The sequence below is a fragment of the Cryptomeria japonica genome, chromosome 6, assembly GCF_030272615.1.
Source record: "Cryptomeria japonica chromosome 6, Sugi_1.0, whole genome shotgun sequence".
Classification (NCBI taxonomy): domain Eukaryota; kingdom Viridiplantae; phylum Streptophyta; class Pinopsida; order Cupressales; family Cupressaceae; genus Cryptomeria; species Cryptomeria japonica.
The window spans coordinates 679567182-679591255 of record NC_081410.1 but is presented as its reverse complement, the minus strand read 5'-3'; the positions used below and the strand labels follow the sequence as shown (position 1 = coordinate 679591255).

The window sequence follows — 24074 nt, the reverse complement described above, 5'->3', positions numbered from 1 at the left end:
TTCCATAGGTGAGAAATGATGAAATTTATCTTGTCAAGAAGAATGAGATTGAAAAGATGAAAAATCAAGCCTAGAAAGGGAAATTCGCTCTTGACCCTTCCAAAGGGTCTAGGGCGAAATTGTGCAAAACCTATCTTTTCCCTTAATTCTATGCCAAGTCTAGTGTGGATCAAGATTAAAGAAGTCCTTAGGAATGACTTCAAATTGCCAATGAATATCAAATTTGAAGGAATTGAGCCAAATAGTGAATTTCACTCCTGACCCTTCCAAAGGGTCCAGAGCGAAAATTCTTCAATCACCTATTTTTCCTTGCAAAATCAAGTCAAACTTGGGTTTTTATAGCTTGGATGAGTGAGGAGAAGTGTTTTCTTGCCTTTTGAGGTGGATTCAAGTTGAAATGATGGAAGAATAAGCTCAAAACAAGATTTTCACTCCTGACCCTTCCAAAGCGCCCAGAGCGAAAATCCTAAAAACCACCTTTTTCTCAAAAATTTGAGTGAAGTCAGGCCTAGACAAGGGTGAGAGAAGCCATTTGGATCGCCTTGGAAAGACTCTTGATCACCAAAGAAGCAAATTTTGAGCTAAAACTGGAAAATCGCTCCTGACCCTTCCAAAGGGTCCAGAGCGAAATTCTGGATAGGTCCTGTCCCTGGCTAGGTTTTTGAGCGAATTTTCCTTTTTGGGCCTTGCGAAGATCAAACAAATGTTGCCAAGTTGGAAGGTGGATTCAAAATGAGGGAGTCAAGATGAGTTGAAGTGAAGGAGATTAAAAATTAAGCCTAAAAGGTGAATTTCGCTCCTGACCCTTCCAAAGGGTCCAGAACGAAATTCATAAAAAGTCATGTTTTCCTCCAAGATAACATTGAGCCAAGCCAGTGATCAAGGTGAATGGATCTTAGAGATTGCATTAGAGAAGGTTGTCAATCAAGCAAAGGTAAGTTTTGACCTAAAGAAGGAATTTCACTCCTGACCCTTCCAAAGGGTCCAGAGCGAAATTCCCATTGTCACCTAATTTGCCCATGTGAGAAGCTAAAAGGATGGATTCCTAGACTTTGTTGAACTAAAACAAGCATATACTCACCTTCTGGAGGATTTTGGAGTGAAAAAATGGGGCAATTAAGGCCTAATCAAGAAAATCGCTCCTGACCCTTCCAAAGGGTCCAGGGCGAGATCCTTGAGAAAGCCTATTCTTCACCTTGTTTGGACCTTGACCAAGACAAGTTGCAAAAAATGATGATTAGAGCATGAAGTGATGACAAATCAAGGTTGTAAAGATGTTGATTAATGGAGTAAATAAACCTACATGAGAGGTTCAAGCAAGCCTCCTTGGGGTGGTTTGAGCCTTCCTCATATTTTGAGCATTTTAGTGCTTATGGAGAAGGTGAGCCTTCATCAAACCTTGATCAAATTCTACCATCTACTAGGTTTACCTATATCTTTTCACTAAATTTGCTAATTAAATCTCATTTGGGGGACTAAGACAAATTCGCATGAGCTAAGGCACTAATAGAATTGATTAATTAATTTCTTCTAAGCCTTAAAAATAAAAAATTTCATACCTTAGCGCTCAGCACATTTTATCTTTATTTTATTACCAAGTCGGCTATGCTTTAAAATGATTTTATTTCATTTTTTTTACTCATTTATCAAGTCGGCCTAGTGGTAAATTGATGGGAGCGCCCTATAAAAGAAAGGTTTGTTTTGATTTTTTTTTAATCATTCATTCATTCTTTCATATGCGAATTGGAGAGCAGACCTAAAGGTGCGAATTCCAGCAGACTTGGGCGAATTTTTTTGATAAAGAAAATTTCTTGCTTAAAGGCTGATTGGAGGCTGGCTGGAAGCTGATTGGAGGTGAAGCCATCATCAAGGACCTGAAATTCAAATCAAACACCTTTGTCCAGCAGATCTCCATTTTTCCTTTATTCATTTTTCAAGGTTGATAGCTAAAAATCAAAAGGAAGGTATGTACAATCAGATTTTGAAAGCATGTTGAAGATTTGATTTAATTTGCTATATCCATCCTTTGTAAGTTTAAATCTTTTACAATCTGATTTAGTTCATGGATAATCTTAATTTGAAAAATCAATTCTAAGGATTTATCACATTATTTTCAAATTATTATCTTGAAAGGTCTCAAATCTCCTATCTTAAGATATCATGCTCAAACCTAACTTAGGCATTTCTTGTAGGTATCAAATGACGACCCCCAAGGCCGGTGGATCCACTACCCAGCAGGCTCTCATCAAGGAGGATCAGAAGAACGATGAATTGGAGACCAAGATCGTGTCCAAGTGGAGCAATATCGGAGACACCAATCTAGGAAACTTCAATGTGAAGAAGTTTCGGGAAGCGCCCTACATCGGCAAGCCATCACCTGTTGCAAAGAGGATAATTGAGAGTGGCATCATCAAGGCCGCAGGTTTCCCTCCTGCAGTCAAGTGTCACGAGTTGATGATCGAATGTGCCCGACACTATGATTCACATTCAAGGACGATCGTAGCTGAGGATGGAACTGTCTTAGCCTACCTTTCAGAGGAAGCTATAAGTGAATCTTTTCATCTCCGGAGCAGAGACATGATCTACAAAAGTTTGGAAGGAGCTAAGTCTATCTATGAGGATGATCCTGATTCCTATTTGAACTTCATCAACAAGAATTGGTTGCTCAAAAGTAGACCTCGCCTGAACAAGATTCCCAATACGCCGCACAGAATTGATTTCCAAGAAGAATTCAAGGACTTGATAACCATGCTCAATCGGGTTACTAGTGCCTCTCAAGCCTTCTTCTTCGACAAATGGATGTTCTTCTTCATACAAGTGATTGTGCAAGGAAAAGGAAAGCTCAATTGGGTTAGAATCACTAGTAATAACCTGGACATGCAGTTGAGGAGGCTAGCCCCTACCAAGTCATTTCACATGAGTTCATATGTCATATATTCCTTAGTCAGAAGTTTTGAGTACGCAAGGCTACCACACAGAGGAGTTGTCGGGAGAGGACCTGGAGAGATAAGAGTTTGTGATTCTTATGTTCAACTACATCATCCGCCAAGGAATGACTACAAGCTAATCAATGACACCTTCACGATGTATATCACCAAGACATTGCAAGGAGGGATTCATCATCGATTATCTCCGGAAGCACAAGAACTCGTGAAGAAGCATGGTGCATGGTTCATTCAGTTTCCAAAATTCACCTATATCAGGGTCCATGGATGTCCTTCACCTCCCTACATGTTGCCGAGATATCCTACAGATAGAATAATATTACTTGAGGTGACTAGACAATTGGCAGCTTATGCTAAAGCATCAAGACACAAACATGGAAATGGAATTCCCGTGCCCATCCTGCTAGGAAATTTAATTGAAGCATGTCCTAATTCTCAAGCCGCGGAAGATGCAGAGAAAGAATTATCTCTATATTCATTCACATCCTTTGCCTCAAGGGAGAATTTTGACCCTCATGGTCACATGGAAGAGACAATTGGAAAGAAGTACAAACATGAGTTCCAAGTAGAAGATTTATGGATGAATGTTCAGGATGACATAGAGGTGAAAAGAAAGATGCATTCCAGATTACCCTTGGATCTCATCAGGAAATGTAAGGTTTATAGAGTAGTTGCTCAAGCCCAGAACAGTGGTAGATATCTCCAATCTTCCTATGAGAAGGAGGATAAAGAGGTGAAGGTAGATTGGAACGAGCCCGAAGTTGCAGACTTAAGAGCATTGATGGATCCTATTTTAACTTGCACTCGCAGATGGGTGGATGTAGAGTATCAAAAGTTGAAAGAGCAAAATGTATCCATGACATTCACCCTGGAAACAAGAACAAAAGAAGAAGCAAGTGTGAGTGAGAATACTTCTCATTCCAAGGGATCAAAGAGAAAAGAAGGACCTGAGAAGCGAGAGCCTTCCAAGAAGAAACAAAAAGTGAATCCTGACTGTCCATCGAGTACATATTCTAGGCATGAGAAGGGAGCAAGTCAAGGAGAAGATCAGAGACAGATAGTGTATGAAATTGATGAGTCAATGGAATCCATGGTGCAGAATGATAAACAAGGTAAAGGACAGACACCTCAACATTCATCGAGTCAATCTCTCCAGGTTGATGCTAATGAACAGCAAGAAGAAAAGAATGATGATGAAGCAACATCTCCTTTCAAGGAAGATAGACCTCTGCCTAAAGAAATACATGTGAGGGAAAGGAAGTCTTCCATTCCAGATTGGCTAAAAGAAAGGCTGACAAGGGTAGTTGTGGTCGAAGAAAAAGAACAAGTGTTCGACTTGGAAAGTCTCATAGGAAGTTTTCATGAAGAGATTGAAAAGAGGAAGGCCACAAAGATGTCGAAGGTAATTAGAGATGAAGCAGGATCCAGAAAGGTACAGATAGCTACACCAATGGTAGACAAGTATGAGGATGAAATTCTAGCAGAAGAATATGATCTAGAGACAGTTGATCTTGGTCCACTTACCTCCGAGCAGGCTATGGAAGAAGCAACTAATTCAGTGAGAGCACTTAATGACAAACTCAAAGAAGAAATGGAAAAGAATAAGAAGATAGAAAGAGAGGTCAGTGCTTGGAGGAATTATTTTAGCCATCTAAATCAACCTTTGAGACGACAGGATCCAGCAATATCTCCTTTACATGCACTTCCTCTTGAATCAATAAATGAGGCAAAAAGGGTAAAGAGCTTAGTCCAACTCATGAGTTCTTGGAGTGATGAATCTTACAAGGAAGCCATTGAATTTGCAACAAGGATGATGAAGACAGTCCATCGGGCTATCCAGGTTCTTGAGATTATTCATAATCTATTAATAACTGTAGATGCATTCGCTCACGCTAGGGATGTTGTCATCCCGGTCTTGCAAGTGATAAGAAGGACATCAAGACAGATTCTAGCACAAGAGAAGATAATGGATGGAGAAGCCCATAACCTTCTGCAGTGGTCAACTTTGCTCCAGATGAAGGAAGTTCTTTTCGAAGATATCAATACCAGATGCAGCCGAGTTGAGGACACCATCCACCCTATTCAAGACAAGGTGTTTGATGTATTGTGTACAATCCTTGACAGAAGGATAGAGATCGAGACAAATGTGGATGTCCAAGAGTTGGAAGGCAAGATTAAGAGCATTTTCTGCAAGGAAGAGAACATTGTCACAGAAAGGCAGCGAGATCAGATGAATGCTACTATGTTCTTGATTGAGAAGACAAAAGAACTTGAGCCTGGATGGGAGGCGACCCTTCTCACTGCCTTTGATCAAGTCCTTCACTTGGAGGAACGGATAAAGAATCTTCCTAAGATTCCAATTGCTGAGATTGAGAAGATCACGTCCAAATTCATTGAATATGCTAGAAAAGAGCATAGAAAGGGGAACAAACTCCTAGATGAAAAGTTGTTATAAAATGATGTGGCAACTTAATTCCTATTGGGCTATGTCTCCTCGTTATTTGTGCCAATTCCTATTGGCTATGGATTAATAATGTTTATCTAAATGGGGACTTTTTTGTAACAAACACTAATTAGGGTTTAGGTGTCAGAATCTCAGCCATTGATCTTCTTTTGATCCAGGCCATTCATTGTATTTGAGAGTGCTATATAAGCCCTCACTCATTTCATTTTAGAGAGTTAGAAAGTAAGAGAGAGAAAGTTAGAATTTAAAAGTTTAATATTGTTAGCAGCAGAGAAATAAGTAGTGAAGAGAGAAAGTTGAACAATTGTTGTTTTATTTGGCTATGAGATCAATAAAATATTGAAGTTATGGTGTTTTATTGCAATCCTTGTGGCTATTTTCATGGTTGTTTATCTTCTTGAATCACTCTTAGTAGAGATAGCATTTAAGTTTTAAGTTTGAAGGACGAATGTTGTGCTTGATCTTTGATAAGACTCATATTCCAAACCACTAGCTCCTTACTGATTGTAAGAAGGCCCTGTGTGGTCAACTGGAAACATTGAGATTGTTTAAGAGTTCAATCATTGTTGGAGGCATTGATGTGTATCTTACTGATAGTATCTATCTCCTTAGTGATCTGAAAATCATTGAATCCCCTTAGAAGATCGCACCAATTCCAATGGAGTTGTAACCTCTTGACAATACTGAAATTGGTAGAGTTCTATCAAGACCAATCATCACTGAGTCATTCCTAGGATTAATTTAGTCTCACCTTCTTAAAACCTTTATCTTTTGATCTTTTTTGAAAGATCAGTTAGCATTAGGAGAATCTTGTTTCCTCATTTGAAAGTAGTTGCACGAACAAGCTTTCCCTGAAAGTACGTAAGGCCCCTTGAAAAACAGTAAACACAACGCCCACTAGTGCTTATCCACAAGTAGAGAACCTACATAACAAAACCTTGGAGTTTCTTCGATTGATCCTTTTTGCGATATCTTCAGCATTCGGAAACTTTACTCAAGAGAGGATAAGATACCTCTGGGTATTTTATTCTGTGTTTGGTCGTGTACAAAATACAAATCAACACATACCTACTCGCAGAGGGTGGAACAAGAGCTTTCACCTCAAACTTCTCTCGCAGAGAAGAATGCACTAACAAGGGCTTGCACCTCAAACATCTCTCGCAAAGAATAATGCACTAACAAGGGCTTGCACCTCAAAATTCTCTCGTAGAGAAGAATGCATTAACAAGGGCTTGCACCTCAAACTTCTCTCGCAGAGAAGAATGCATTAACAAGGGCTTGCACCTCAAACTTCTCTTGCAGAGAAGAATGCATTAACCAAATCTTCAAGACGATGAGGCTCCCTCTGAACCTGAAATGTCAGGCTCCCTCTAAAGCTGAAATGTTATTTCCTCCTTTTAGAATAAGAACCCTTCTGAATTGACATTAGACCTTGGCTCCTCCTGAGGTGTCCCTATGTCAATTTCCGCAAAAGAAGCTAGATGAGTAGACCTAAATTTGCAATCCCGGGCAATGTGACCATACTTGTCACACCTAAAACCATAAATCCTTCTTCGTTTTCGGTTATGAAACAGAATTTGGCTCTCTATCTCTATCCCTCTTTCTTCTTTTGCCTCTTTCCATAGAAGTATGAGTAGCAAGGACTTGATTTTTCACATCATAATGGTTACGCCCAATTCCTCTTGTTACCAGCCTTGACTCTTCTTCAATACAATCAGCTCGAAGGCGATCAAACTTGGGTAACTTGGATCTCCCATTGATGCTTTGAATGAAGGGTTCCCAAGTTTGAGGGAGACCATTAAGTGCCATCAAAACAAGATCTTTGTCAGCAATATTGTCCCTGTTGTTGTGTAGCTAGGTCGGATCCCTTCTAGGGCCGACCTAGTGCACAAAATGCCAAGTGGCTTGTCGGCCTTGGCATTTGGATATCTCAGTTGTATGAGTCTAATTTGGGGAAGGCCCTATTTGGGCAAACCACTTGTGTGTAACTTGTGATTAAGTTAAATGTAACTTGCAACTAAGGGAGACTCATATGTAACTTGTAATATATAGGTCTGACCCTATGCTTGGCGCCAAAAGTATATGGCCGACTTGAGGTCTATCAAGAGGTATTGACTCATATATATGAAGGGTCATGATTGCATCAATAGACATGAACTCAATAACATGAAGGACATGTAGTGTGCTCGGGGGTGACGATAAGAGCTTATCGTCTATGGTTGGGAAGGCAACAAATCTAATGTTTGCCTATGGTTAATGAGCACTACCATAAAATCAACATGGTATCAAAGCCAGGTCCAGGCTAGGAGCCCCAAGCACACGAGAGGTGTGGCTTAAGGGGGGGTGTTGGCATTGGAATAAGCCACACCAGGACTGACGATGGACCAATCCAAGAAGGGCCAGTAGCTCAGTGGTAGAGCACTCCGACAGCGTATGGAAGGTCCTAGGTTCGAGTCCTAGTTGGTCCATGTCTCAACATGGTATCAGAACGGGTTCCTTCTATAGAGCCTAACAGCTTGAAGGTAGATCCTATGCTTTCAAGGGAATTCAATCAGAAACAATTGCAGATTTAAGATCTCTTCCAGATCGAAAGGCAACTACAGAGGATAATGCAGTGATTACACTCACTGACCTCCGCCCTTCACTGTGGCGTCGGTCAGGCATCTAAACGAATCAAGAATTTCCAACTTGATTTGAGAAGTACTAAAGAGTCATCAATTGCACAAAGGAGATTGGCTTAAAGGGCAGAAATGAAGTTCCGAGCCTTAGCCGTTATTCACCGAATTAACATTCCTTAGCATATATATAAAATCGTGGGAGTTTTGTCGAGTGTTGCCATTAAGTCAGATTGGTATTGAGATTTAGGAAGGAGTCGTTCATGGTTTTGAAGTATATTCGTATTGCTTTGGGAACTTGATCACTTCTTCAGAAACATGGGAGTTTGGGAAAGTGTGTTGATTCAAGTCTGGGCATACTCATGTTCCTAAATTATTCTTGTGAATGTTATACAGCTGTGTATATTCTTGACGTCACCATTATTGCGAGAATCGCTTAGTCTTTTGTGGTGATATCTTCCGCATCATACCTATCTTGTGGTTCGAATATTTGCTATTGCCATCCCTCAACTTATAGCCAAGTCGTGGACATTGGAGGCAGTTGTGGGACCTTGTATGTGGCCAGCCTTGCACAGTTGATATAGCCGCTGCCCTTGTCTTATGTTACAAGTCTGCAAGTGTGTGGCATGAGGATCTTTGGGGCAAGTCACCCAGCTACTAGCGCCAGGACTTGTTTAGGGAAGCCATGTAGTTTATGCTAGGCATATAAACCCTTGTTGTGTGAGGTTTTCAATTAATGTCATATCCAATTTGCTATCATGGCTTCCATTGCCAACCGTGAGACTTCATCAGCAGTTGCCATTGCTTGGGAGCTGCACATTGCATTCATGGACCCGCTGAGTCTTCACTTGGAGTTTGAGCATTGTTATTTTGTGTATGGGGATGAGATATATGTGGACTTCCTTCAGAGTTTCTACCACTTCTAAAGACATTCATAGTCAGGAGGCCGGAGATAATCATCGGCACCTTGTTACTATTTCAACTCCAGTCAAATGTCATTACTAGGGGATGGATCGTGGATGCCCAGGATGATGGAGATGACTTTGTTATTGATAGTGATGCAACTGTCAGCCAAAGCTGAAAGCTTGGCCTGATCGCTCCAATTGTGTCCCTACTATAGTGAAAATAGACTAAGGTTTTGAGATCTATTAAATAAGAGATAAGTATTCCATGCTTGATTAATGCACATGATTTTTTTATATAGTTATTAATTCATGCTATAAGTTTGATAGTGAATCATATATGCTTCATTTACATTAGATAATCTCTTTGAAATGCTTTCAGGACGAACTAAGAAGCATAAGAGATTGCATTCAAGGAAGGAAGAACTTGATAATTGCTGCTATGAGACAGAGATGATGGCCGGTAGAGTTTCTTCAAGGAAGGAAGACTTTGAGGCATCCTATGAGGAAGCATCACAGGTTGAAGTCTAGAGACAATTTGCTGCCATAAAGCTGAGTTGATGATACATAACTAGAGAACCTTGGACAAGGAGGTCTAAAGATTGATTTCAGCTTCAAAGGGAGCCTGACATTTTTCAGCTTCAGAGGGAGCTTCATCGTCATGAAGACTTGGTTAATGAGTTCTTCTCTGTGACGGATAAGTTCGAGGTGCAATCCCTTTTAATGAGTTCTTCTCTGTGAGGGAGAAGTTCGAGGTGCAATCCCTTGATAATGCATTCTTCTCTGGGAGAAGCTTGCGGTGAAAGCCCTCATTCCACCCTCTGCGAGTAGGCATGGTGGAGATGCATTCTTCTCTGGGAGAAGTCTGAAGGTAGAGCCCTCGTTCCACCCTCTGCAAGTAGGCATGGTGGAGCCACCCTCTGTGAGTAGGCATGGTGGTAATGCACCCTTCTCTTGGAAAAGGTTGAGGTGAAAGCCCTCTTCCATCCTTTGTGATTAGGCATGGTGAGTCCACCCTCTGCAAGTAGGTATGCTAGGTATCATGGAAGAAATTCCATGATGTGCTTGTTCACCCTCTGGGAGTAGCTATGGTGAACGTATTATTCATGGGAGTAGCCATGGTGGTAGGCACTATGTGACTTGGTTATTCAAAAGGAATCCTCCCTAGCTAAGAGGGAGTGTTGTTGTGTATCTAAGTCGGATCCCTTCTAGGGCCGACCTAGTCCACAAAATGCCAAGTGGCTTGTCGGCCTTGGCATTTGGATATCTCAGTTGTTTGAGTCTAATTTGGGGCAGGCCCTATTTGGGCGAACAACTTGTGTGTAACTTGTGATTAAGTTAAATGTAACTTGCAACTAAGGGAGACTCATATGTAACTTGTAATATATAGGTCTGACCCTATCCTTGGTGCCAAAAGTATATGGCCGACTTGAGGTCTATTAGGAGGTATTGACTCATATATATGCAAGGTCATGATTGCATCAATAGACATGAACTCAATAACATGAAGGACATGTAGTGTGCTCGAGGGTGACAATAAGAGCTTATCATCTATGGTTGGGAAGGCAACAGATCTGATGTTTGCCTATGGTTAATGAGCACTGCCATAAAATCAACAGTCCCCAATAGTGCTCAACTGATTTCTCAAATCAGTAATCTTCATAAAGAATGAGATCATTGATTCATCTTTATCCATTTTTACATTGTGAAGTTCATGCCTTAAGGCGAGAGCTCTGCTGGTGTTGTTGATCTCATACATAACTTCCAAGATTCTGAACATATCTCTAGCTAAAGACATCTTGGAAATGATAGGTACAAGATAATCCTTCAGGGAGTCAATCGGGATCTTCTTTGCTTTGACAGCATTCTTCTCGAATTGGAGTTTCTCTACTTGATCTTCAGGCTCAGGCTGATCTTTTCCTTCTACAAACTAAAGAAGATCATTTTCCTCAAGAGTAACAAGGGTTCTGCTCTTCCACAAAGTGAAATTCGAAGCTCCATCAAATCTATCTTCAACCTTCAAACCGTACACCATTGTCACTGCTGGAAATTGCTTGTTGAAGATGAAGTAGGAGGAAGAGCTTCGCTGCTATCAAACAATCTGATCACGATCGATCCAAACCTGCTCCGATACCATGTTGTTTTTAGATCAGACTGATAGCAATAACTAGAAATAACACAATGAACACACAGAACACAAGAGTACCCTAGGAAAACCTCCCTATTGGAGGTGAAAACTGTGTGTTTACAATTTTGCTTCAACACTTTAAGCAATATGAACAGCAGAATATAACTTTACACTGTTTTTTTCGCTGTTTTTGGGGGGTCCGCAGACCCTCCCCCGTGCAGTCCGTACCTGCGTGTCGCAGGTGTTGCAGGTCCGGACCTGCCGCTGTCAAGGCCTGCCGTCCTGTCTCGTCCTCCTGCCGTGCCGCTGCTGAGACCTGTCGCCGCCTTGTTCCGCACACCACCTCGCAGAACGTCCCGCCGGTTGCCCAGACCGCCCACCGCCGCCGCAGAACGTCCCGCCGGCCGCACAGGAACTTCGCCGGCTGCCTCGCTCCCACCGCCGGCTCGCTCAGCTCCCACCTTCGGCCGCCTTGGCTTCCGGCGACTCCGGCAGCCTGCTCCCGCCTCCGACGACGCCATCCTCCCACCGGCGATTACAAAACCAACGGACCCGCGCCCGCCACTGGCCCGCGGGTAAAACCCGTACGCACAGTCATTCGCCACATCATCTGCCACGCAGAGCTGACGCACACCGCCTAGTCAACCGTCCGTACGGTACGGCAGCTCAGTCATCTGCCCAATCAGCAGTCCGTACAATACGGATGCCTAGTCAGCAGGGAGGTGAAGTTTTTGCGACGGTCATACGGCCGTCAAATTTAACCCCGCAGTTTGCTGACGTCATCATTTTTCAAAAATTTAGCAGGCCCCTCATTGAGCATTTTGATTTTGCAGTTCAACTTCAAATGGCCATAACTTGCTCATTTTTGCTCCTTTTTTGGTGCAATTTTTTTTGAAATGGGCTAGAATTTCGTGTACTTTCACGTGGTGGAATTATTTTCTGATTTTGATGGACAGATTTTTCAGAATTCTCAGTTTTTGGTGACTGTACCTATCCAATCCCCGTTTCTGCAACTTCCAGGTCTCCGTTTGGGCCCATACGAACTCCTTTTCAGGTGCTGGTTTTTTTGAAAGTGCGTTATTTTTTGTCTACTCTCAAAATATGCTATCAGTTTGCAGCAATTGTGGGTAAAAATTGTACTTTCATCATATGGTCTTATTTGGCCAATCTGGCATTTGTATTGCATAGATCTATCTTCTGATCTTTTGCTTTGTAGTTCTCAGCCTATTGGGGCAGTTGTAAAACAAAATCAAAAGTCCACCTTGCCATTGTTTTGCAAGTGGCTCATTGTACACGCACTACATATAAAGTGCCAAAATCATCACTTTGGGGGGGGTACTTTGATTGAGTGAATTTGGGGGGGTGTCTCTTGTGCTTTTGTGCTCTTGTGTTCCTTCCTTTTTGCTGCTATGGGTTCTTCTAAATTTCCTCTCTTAACTCCTCATAATTATGCTACTTGGAAAATTGATGCATGGAGTAAACTTATGGAAAAAGGACTCACTCATTACATTGATGGAACTATTGTTGCTCCTGCTGATCCTAAGGTTGATCCAGTTGGTCACTTAGATTGGCTCACTAAAAATATCATGGCAATTGGTACCTTAAGAAAGTAGTATCAAAGGATCTCATTTTTCATATTGAGAAGTGTACTCTAATCAAGGATGCTTCACAAAAGTTTCAAGACTTGTATGGTCAAGTTGATGAGATTAGGGGATATCAAATTGATAGTGATCTCACCATATTGGATCCCAAGAACTTTGATACTATACAAGATTATGTCACTAAGGCAAATGAGTTGAGGGCACAACTCAAAGATTGTGGCATTGATAAGAAGGATACTCAATTGATATTCAACTTGATAGGCAAGCTTCCACAAGAATATGCAGCATTTGTTTCTAGTTTCCAAACCCATAGGATGACAATGGGTTCAAGCTACAAAATGCCTACATTTGATGCTTTCAATGAAATGTTGATGATAGAACAAACTAAGTTGATAAGCATGGGCATTCTTAAGGCTTCTAAGTCTCAAGCATTAGTGGCAAATCAAGGGAACAAAGGAAATCAAGGAAAGGACAACTCAAACAAGAAGAAATGGCAATCAAAGCCTAAGGACAAAGCACCATCTTCTCCAAAACAAGGAGATTCATCCTCTTCCAAGAGAGATAATTCACCAAAGAGGGAGAGACCTACTTGTGCTTATTGTAAAAAGATTGGTCATGAGGAGCATCGTTGCCATTCTAAGAAGATTGATGAGCTCACACATATCATTAAAAAGCATAACATTGATTTGCCTAAAGTCTACAAGAAGGATGATTCATCAACTTCCACTTCCTCACATTCAAAAGGAAAAGGGCAAGCATTCATGGCTTCTACAAGTGGGAAGACTCACTCTTTTGGAAAAAGAAAAGGAAAAGCTCTATGTGCTACTATTAGTCATAATTCAGAGAGATGGCTTCTAGATTCAGGGGCTTCTCGTCATATGGCATCTTTGCAGTCTATGTTCTCTACATTTGAGCCTTGCACCATGCCACAAATTTTGATGGGAAATCATACATACATGGATGTGATTGGGAAAGGATCTATTGACATTGGGGATAACTCCTTCAATGATGTGTTGTGTGTACCCCACTTGACAAACAATCTCCTTTCTATCTATCAAATCACACATGGCGCAACTAAGAGAGTTGTGGAGTTCACACCTGACTCAGTTTTCATTAGAGACTTGGAGACTAGAGCTATCATTGCGACTAGGGTGGTTGATCATGCATCTCAGTTATACTCCTTTTCAGATTTTGTTGATGATGATGATGATTCTACACATGATGATCACACTTCTTGTGATAGTTCAGATTTTGAGGAGAACTTTGGGCACTTGAACATGGGGATTCTCACATGTGACCCCATTCTTGAGCCTTGTATTCCATCTCCTCATATTGATATCACATCACCTATTGCACCTGATGATGCGGATAGTGCGACAGGTTTGCCTTCATGTCATTCAGTGCAGCAAGATATTCATTGTCTTCCAGCTTCAGATTCATGGGATGATTACTTGACAGATATTGCAGGTTTATTTGTGGAATCCTACATTGCAGATTTGGGAGACATCATTGATGACATTCATCTTCTCTTTGATGAAGGTGATCCTTCTTCGATTGTTGCGAGCGCACACTCTGACCCTCTTGTTCATTCTCTACATGATCATTCTTTCGAGGTTGACATGATTGTGGATACTTATGTACAGCAGTTGGAAGAGGTCTCTTTATTTTTCGAGGAGACATGTGAGTCTTTGGGACATGTTCTACATCCATCTCCACTAGATCTTGGAGTGCCTTTTTCAGCAGTGTGGCACAGTTTATCACCTTTGGAGGGGGTATCTTTCAGCATCGACATGGGGACACTTGAGCAGTTTTCAGAGATTCCTTTTATCATGAGTTTTCTTCATACATCTTCCCTTCATGATTGGGGAGACTTCATGGATACACCTTTGGTTTTGTTTCTTCCTAAGGGGAGGAATGTTGTTCAACGTTCGTGGAGCAATTTCTTCATACATCAAGCTTCTATCATTGGTGCAGATTCCACATTGAGGGGGGGCTTCCTAGCTTCTCTTCTTCTCTCATATGGGGGGGACTATTTCCTCACATGGGGTTTTGTTCCTCACATTCTTCTATGAGAGTTCTCTTGTATAGCTTTCATCTCTCTTTTGGGGGAGGGTTTTTTCCCATTAGGTTTTTCTCTCTTTCCCCACTTTGTGAGAGATTTCATTGCATTGGTTTTCATGCATTTGCATTTGTACATGGGTACCTAACATGGCCTAGTAGCCGGGACTCATCTTGCATTGCTTAGTTGCATTGTAGACTTAAGTGCATTCCCCTAAGTTGCACTTAAGGGGGGGGTGTTGGTGTAAATAATTATTCATCTTGGATATTATTACACTTACTTAAGTTTACTTAGGAAATGCATTTCATAGTAGTTTGGGTATGAGACACTTGGGTGTTTGTGCACATTGGGATAGTGTGTGTAGGAGAAATTCCACCTTTTATGGTGTTGATCTTGTTGTTACACTCCACATTCAGTGGGTGATCCACCTCATGTGGACTATTATATTATTTCTCCTACCTGCCCACACCTATTTCCTACCTACCCTTGTTTTTTATTGAGCCACATGTCATGTTTGTGTGCTCACATATCCCTAGCCTTGCCTATATAAGCAAGCTCATCTACATTGTATGTAATTATTATTATTGATCATTTTCTATTGATGAGAATACAGTTTATTCTTGTCCTACATTGTGTCTCTATTTTGTACATTTCATTGAGCTCTTGATCTTGGCAAAATCTAACAGTTACATTCACACATTACAAGTTTCATCGCCCATTATAGGGCCAGCTCAATTCACAAGTTACATCGCCCATTTAAAGCCACACCAAAATACAAGTTACATATAGATTTTTGCACATTAATGTGACTAAGGCTGATAGGCCAATTAGTCACCCATATGCTAGGTCGACCCTAGAAGGAATCCAACCTAGCTACAAAAACATCAACAATTGGAACCCTATGAAATCTTGGAACTTCAAGAGTGACAACTTAGAAGCCGTACTATCAAAGAGAATCCGATCAGATGGAAAGATTTGCCAAATGAGGATGCTACTAGGGAAGGCGATCAAATTCTACAACACCAACAGTTGCAGTTGCTTGAGGACAAACAAAGTCGAGACAAGGGGACTACAATGTCCCTTCTATCAGGCTAACTTTTAAAAGAGGAAGAATTAAATTAATTATTTAATATTTTTTCTTTAAGTAAAAATAAAAGGAAATATTAAATAATTAATTAATAAGTCACTTGGGCTTAAATAAATTAAAGTCACTTAGATTTAAACAAATTAAAGTCACTTTAAAACAATAATCGTGTGGGAACTATTGCAACGGAAAAGTAATGTTTTAAAAATAACTTTGGAGTTTGCAATGATCATGAGTTGAATATTTTAATCATTTGTATTGATTTGAGGATTCTTTCTCAAATTGCATTATCGGGATTGGAACCTAAGAACACCAGTTTTGACAATGCAAGATCTGTCCTAATTGGTCTTGGAAGAATCACACAAACTCTTCAGTTGGATCATTAATGGAGATTTTCAGTAGTCAAGGAATATCTTATTTATTGGCTTTATTTCAGAGTCAACACATTTTTTTATTCTGAATGACATTTGGGGGCAGCAATTCATAGTTTTACCATTGTGCATATTAATTATTCGAAGTTGGTAGGAAGTGACCCAAAGACAACAACAATTCATGATTTATACTCTGTCCGTTTAAATCAATGAGTATCCCCTGAAGGTGTCCTCCTAGCACAATGCAGGGACCCCAATGTTATTGAGACACTTTGGTTGTTTACGGCTCCTTGCATTTTAAGTTATAACTTACTAAAGTGCAAGTGAAGATGTGGGTGCGATTCTGGTCTTTGACCGTGAAGGAACTATTATTTCATTGTCAATGGAATAAACGATTCACATTTCAGTATTGACTCAATTTTACTATCGTGGATATATTACTCGGCCATATCGAAAAGCACCGGCATTTTGAATTGGTTTTATTGGAAATGATTCACGAGTTCAAAATCTCGTGATTATGCTATTAAGGTGCTGTCCCAAATATATGTTCTTTGCGTTACAGGACAAACCCGATATCAGGACTCTTATCATATCACACAAGGTATTAATCAACACTTCCTGAATAGTGCAATGGCATACATGGAGGTTCACAGAAGACGTTTAATCCAGTTGAACAGGCAGTAATGATACCAGAGTAATGTTGGCGCAACTATCGGCTGGTAATATCTGAGACCTTCAATGCAGACATAGACAATCTTATTCCTAGAGTCATTCGTTGCCAGAGTCACCCATTGCTGCTATGCCGAATATTTCAGGTGCAAATCAATTAATTTATTCTCAAGCAACCTTTGATGATTCCTTATTGTAAATCTCTGAATTATTAGATAATCTGGTATTTTACCATTCTGAAGCATATTCCACATCATATTATTGGTATTTCATTTCTATTGTATATATATCTGTAAAACTGAAATTCAATATAAACAGCATTAGCATAAAAGAGACATCGAGCTTGCTCGGTGTTTTGTTACAGGACAAAAACCCTCTTATCCAACAAAAGAAGTTACACTCGGGGATTGCATTTGTGAAGAAAAAGTAGTTCAAAAGCATATTGAAGGTTTTCAGATTTGGAATGAAGATCAAAAATTTTCAAGATTTCAGTGGTTTGTGGTTGTCTAGTTTAGCATTTTCCATTTTCAGTGAATTCAAGATTTTACATCAGTCAAGAAATTTCCAGAATATTATTGGTATTTTTATTAAATTGGCTGTACCAATCTATTATCAAATATTATTGAGGTGATTTATTTCAAATATATAATAGTTTAAATTTGGGTCATACCCTCGGTGGCTGTACTTCCGTACATTTTGAAGGCTTAAATATTGTGAAAGCAAATAACAAGGGAAAGAATACATGTGGCTCTGGCAGCTGCAGAACAAGGAGATCAAAAAATTGTTTTTAAAGTTTATTATTGAGATAAAAATAATCACAGCATTGTTTCCTGGTTTAATATTTTTTGTTTTGTTTGAACTACCCTGCTCATGATAAGGGATCGTAGCATTAAAAAAGTAAGTCTGAAAGTTATTAAGTAAAGAGAGCATGTCTAGTAGGCCCCACTAAAGTCAAATTTCTACTGTTTTTCCTTACCCGGCCAAGCTGAATAGGAACATTGTTTGACAATGTTTTATCTGTTGTCCAGCAGCAGCTTGTATTGAAATTATTTAACAAATTACAATCCACATTGTTTCCTTCCTCCTAGAATGAGTTGCAGCACATGGGAATTATAACTTAATCTTTATTAAAGTTGTTTGAAAAGTATGGAATGTTATTCACAACCTGTGGATAAGCTATAACAGAATTAAAGTATTAATAGTAGCTATTTATTATGTCATCAGCAACAGTTGCAGAGGTCTACATCAGTCTATGATAGCTATATTATTTGGGTTAATGCTGATGATTCCTACACCAGCTGGATTATTTTCTACAATAGTTTATGTTGAATTCATCAGTAATTAATCAGATTTTTTGTCCAGGTTCAGCACTCAATTGTCACTCAATTATATCAGCTCAATCTAGGTAATTGTTTTATGTGTTTTCAATTTGTTTTCCAACTGTTTAATGAAATGTCTACTTTCATATTGTTCAACCACTGTTTATCAAAATTCTTGGATTAGAATTTTTGTAATGTCCCTGCTAGTTAGAGATCATTAACCTGCAAAACAGATTGTTAGAACACAACAAACACACACACACACACACACACACACACACACATATATATATATATAAGTAATCTAAATTGCAATCTAACTTTAATACTTAATTAACATAATCATAATTTTCATCTAATAAAAAAGGATACAAATGCCATACAAAAGTATGTCCTTAGGCGGTCGTGAGGGTCGCCTTCTTGGAACCCCTTGGTCCCAAGCCCTCCAGGAAATCGAAGATGAGTTCGAATCCTGTCTTGGGTGTAACCTCTTACACCCAAGCCATCCAAGGAAGACCCTTGTCTATTCCTTGCCTTGGGTGATGCCTCCATCATCCAAGTCCTCAGAGGGGACCGGCCAGATCCGTCGAGTCCTATCTTGGGTGTAACCTCTTATACCCAAGCCAACCAAGGAAGACCCTTGTCTATTCCTTGCCTTGGGTGATGCCTCCATCATCCAAGTCCTCAAAGGGGATCGACCAGATCCTTCTCTTCTTGGTTGAGTTTTAGTCAACCAAGCCATACATTTGCATATCAGTTTTCAGTTCATAATCTATCCCTTTGTGTTAACATGAATTCCTAATGTATTCTTTAACTAACATATATCAATATGCTTTTCCATCTTTAACATATGCATTACATTTCATTAAATACCTTTGTATTCATAATCCTTCCTAATATGTAAACTTGTGTATACAACAATTAACAAGATTATATCTTTTACCTATTTTTAATGACCAGTGAATATTATACATTAATATATATATATATATATATATATATATTCACTAGACTGCAATTAACATCACCTATTAATGAACATTACCCATTACTCATTAACTAATATTAATGAGTGTTACACATTAACTAATAATAATGACATTACATATAATATACTTATTTAATATAAGAAAAAACCTTGTTTCTTACCTTTCCTCCGCAGTCCGCTCTCCCTTACCTTTTCTCCGCAGTCCGCTCTCCTCCTTCCTTACCTTTTACCCCTGCCGCTGCTTCTTAATACAACACGTGAGGGGTTGTGCCCCTCCACGGGCCCCTTCCGCATGAAGGGGTGCGGGGGTAATCGGGCTGCGATTACCCACGCACCACTTCGTGCGGAAGTAACCCAGCTATATCGGGTTTAGTCATGCCTATTAAATATTCATATTGTTGCCTTTTAAATATGTTAAATATTAAATATAAATCATTTAAATATATTAAATATTACATATTACTTCCCTTTTTAAATATATTAAATATTAAATGACATTTCATTTAAATATATTAAATATTAAAATATATTTAAAAATCTTTCCATTTAAATATGTATTAATTATTTAAATATCATTTCCTTTATTATTCATAGATTACTTAGATTATTATTGTAATTATTCATTTACAATAACCTTATTTAATTAATCCACACAAGTGATTTTACATCTCATGATACCGTAGGGGTTATCACAGATTTTGAACTAAAAGAGTATATCATTGCTTAATCAATCAAATTGTAAGTCTGGTCGGCTATGCCGCCAAGACATGGTTAATTGGTTAAATATCTTGCGCCCTTATTCGAAACTATGGAACTTATTAAATAATAAAATTTGAAGCTGTTGAAAAGTAACTTTAAATTATATTTTAAAAAGATGACGTATTTAATTATTTTAACAAGTAGGTAAAAGTGAATTACTAAGTGTTGCTAGGCCCAACTGAGTGAAAAGGACACTATTATTTTATAACTTCAAGGTAAAAGTAAAATAAATATATGTAATAGAATTATACTTTCCCTCAAAAAGTTATTAAAAGAGGTTTTGTCTCAAGAAAAAAACTTTTTGCTTATGTTCAATGTTCGCAGATGGAGATTTAAATTAATTAATCTGGATTGTAGTCATAGCAGTGTAGTTGGTTTGGATGTGTAGTTAGTTTTCTATATTTTAAAATTATTCTAGTTGATTTAAATTAGAAAAAATATACAAGAAATTTGCATATCTCATATAAATCCAAAAAGGGACATTACACGTTATTGTAAAATGCAGTCCAAAACACAAAGCAGATACTAGAGAAACAGAACTAATTTTGAAAAAGAAGGGTTGTAGCATTTTATCTTATGGTTGGACAAATGGCAAAAACATGACACTCATTTAGTGCCTTCAAGAGGAGAATCATGCAATGAAATAAAAATGTGGATAATTTTTGCAACTTGCTGGATGAGTTGGTGATGGAGATCGGAGAGGAAAATATTGTTAAAATAGTGATAAGCAATGCATCTACATAGGCAGTAGCTAGTAGATTAATAATCACAAAACATTCAAAGTTGCTTCATGGATTCAAGGATTCAAGGACCTATGTTACACAAAGTTAACACAAATCTTTTTATTAAATGAATTTTTCTATGAATAATCACAACACTTGGGGTTCAACTAGAATAGAATCTCGGTAGCATAAGCAAGCCTTAGCATTGCATTCTTTACACAAAAACAATTTAAACAATTTAATCTGACTTCAAACTAGAATGACAAGTTTTGCAACATTAGTCTAACATCAACTATAATAACAATTTGTGTAAATGAGATATTTATAGCCTTTAGTTGTAGTTTCCTTGAGTTTCAAAAATAATAAAATAATCATTTTGAAAGCAATTCTATTGTCATGTCCCCTTCTCAAGCATAAGTTCAATAAAGGCCCTTAACTCATTCTTTCATTTCCCATGGGCGAATGGGGTCATACAAAAGAAAAAATTTAATAATTAAAGTTGAAAGAATAACTTTAAATTATATTCATAAAAAGGAAACTTATGTTTTAATATTAAAAAAGGTTGTTTTAAAAGAGGGGCAAAAAACAATGCTAGAAATGGGATCCAAATTTAAAATAAAGTTTCAGGGAAGAGGAGAAAAAAAGATTATATTTACTTGCAAAGCCTATATAATGAGGGGTTAAGGAGTGAAAAGGGTTACCATAAATTGCATGAAACAAATTTAGATACAAAATTGAGAACACAGCTGATGATTAATAATTCAATGTCAATTGTCAAATCATAAATGTTAATGATAAATCAAAACGGTTTGTATCATTGTAGCATAACTTGGAAATGGGATTGACTCTGCAAGCCATGGAATTCATTTGCTCGAGAAATATATATAATTGAGAAAAACACAAAAATCAGCGTTGTTTCTATCTATCATAGCACTAAAAAAATTGGTTAGAAAGAAAAATAGAGTGGGTTAATGGTGAAGTAGTCCCCAACAAGATCGAGAGGCAGCTCAACACAAGGCTTTTGAGGCCACAAGGATCTCCAATATGCATGCTGCTTTTCCTTACTCATTTCGCTTGTAAAAGTATATTGTAACAATGTAAATGACAAAAAATGAAAACATAACAATGAATGTGAGAAAAGATTTTTGGGAGTTAAAAAACAGTTTTCTTTTATGTTGGGTTAGGTTATCAATTTTTTTGTTTTAAGTGTTTTATTTAAGGGTTTGAGTTTGACAAAGATGGGGGATGCCATGACATTCTCATGACATCCTTGGGATGTCACATGGATGTTGGCAATGGCAACATGTCACCACAAAGTCCCTATAAATTGGGGGCATCTTGAAAAACATTCCCCATTTTGGGTAGGCATCCCAAGGAATTAGAAAACTAGGGCCCATAAATATATGGAAACAAGACTCGCCCAAACATACCAAGACTCAACGAGTCCGAGGTGTGGCACCCTCGCCGAGTCTAGGAGACTTGGCTGCCAAGTACTCGCTAAACTCCCCAAACCTAGTGGACTTGCCAGACTTGCTGAGTCTAGGCGGGTCTCAACCTAGAGACTAAGCCATTTTAATTAATTTTTTTTTTAAACTTACAAAATTTCAATGCTTGTTTGGTTTATGACATGCCTATCTAGGATTGTAATAAAAGTATGAAAATGGTGTGCACCATGAAGGTTTGTGTGGTTTTGAAGGCCTTCAATTGGCTTTGGTGGTGTCGCCCTTTGACCCTGTTGGGGGTGATTACCCCAGACCTCCACAAGGGGCACTACCTCTAGGCCCCCACAAGGGGCACTATCCCTCAACTCTGCTTTGTTGTTGGCCCCAAACCCCCATCAAACTATAAGTCTAAGAAAGTGCAACGCCAATGATAAATCATGATCATAAAAATCACCAAAATACATATCTCTTGTTGCAAATCTCTGCATCTTCACAATCAACGCCACAATCAAGGATTATCTTGTTTCATGCATTGGACAACTTGTTTAGTATACAAGAACTGCTACAAGAAAAGTTGGCATGCTACAGTCATTGTACTGCTAAATAAAGTTAAGTCATAGTCCTAATACAAAATGTATCAATCATGCCTTGCATAGACAACTCATAGAACAATCCCATCTATTAGCATCCTAGCTAAGGTCAAAATAGAACATAACCAATTATCTTTTTAGTTAACTATTCCTCTTTGTTAATGAGGTTGTCAAGAAAACATGCAGTCTCAAAGGCTTCAAGAAAAATTTAATAATGAATTCCTCACTTGAATATACACACCAGCCACTGAGACACAAGCAAAAATCATGGCTACAACATCATACACGACCTATCTTCGACGCCAACGCACGACTTGTCATGATGTTGTGATGAGTAATACAACCTCCTTTGAGCCATAGACTTATATTTTAGTTTTGATATTTGTTTTGAAGCCATTGGATTCATATTCCATGAGATTTGTATACATTTGACAATATTTATATATCTAAATATTTAATTTCCTTAGCTAAAATTTGCATTCATAGTTATTTGATTGATGCATACTTATACATGTGATCAAAGTAGTTTCTATTTGATGAGGCTATTGTGTCTTTAAGGTTTATTTATTAAAAGGTGCATGAAACAAGTTATAAATCCTTTAAAATCTCCGGATTTCTTGGGTTTGTGTATGATTAGTCATCCCAATGTCATCCCCAAAACCTATCCCTACATCCACTAGTCTCAAAAGCTTAAAAACTCACTTTAATAGAGGATTAAAATAAAATTATATAATATTGCCTTTTTCTAACATTCAATGCTCTACCCTATGAATCCTCATCATCCTAAGGTATAGACATAACACAGACTCGGAGTATTTACAAATTTACATATTTTATTTTCAAATGTTTCCTTTACGTATATACATGTATGTGAACATTTCATACTTATTTTTCAATTAATTTTTAAATTCTTTTCAATAACCCTAAACTGGATACAGCACCAGACACTGCGATGCCATATCCAGACATATCAGATACAGCCCAAACAGTGGCTCTTATATGGATACATTCAGATACAGTATCAGTGTCATGTCCAGCAGTATCATACTTGAATCTGTTAATTGATACATACATGTCCAGGACTCCAGATATATCGAAAACAACCCAAATATGGGCTCATATATGGATACATCTCAATATGTTATCTGTGTCATATCCAGGTGTATGGTATCTGTATCTGGCATCCAGTACACCAATGCACATAGCTGGGCAGGGGAGGTGAAGTATCCAGCAACTCTGCCTAAGCCAAATTTAAAGAAAATGATCGACAAAAAACCCATGCTATTAGGTAATATCATAGAATAATGTATGATGGATGACCAAACTAGTACAATCATGCAACATTAAACATTGTAAGTCACCCTCTGATATCCAAACATTTGAATAGCATCACATTAACAAGCTTAGTCAATTGAC

The 24074-nt window shown here is 38.6% G+C and overlaps 1 protein-coding gene across 2 annotated transcripts in view; it reads right to left on the bottom strand.

Moving 5' to 3' along the window:
* The window catches only part of LOC131069246 (carbon catabolite repressor protein 4 homolog 6), a 161792-nt gene that overhangs the window by 92848 nt on the left and 44870 nt on the right, over nucleotides 1-24074 (bottom strand). The window lies entirely within an intron of this gene.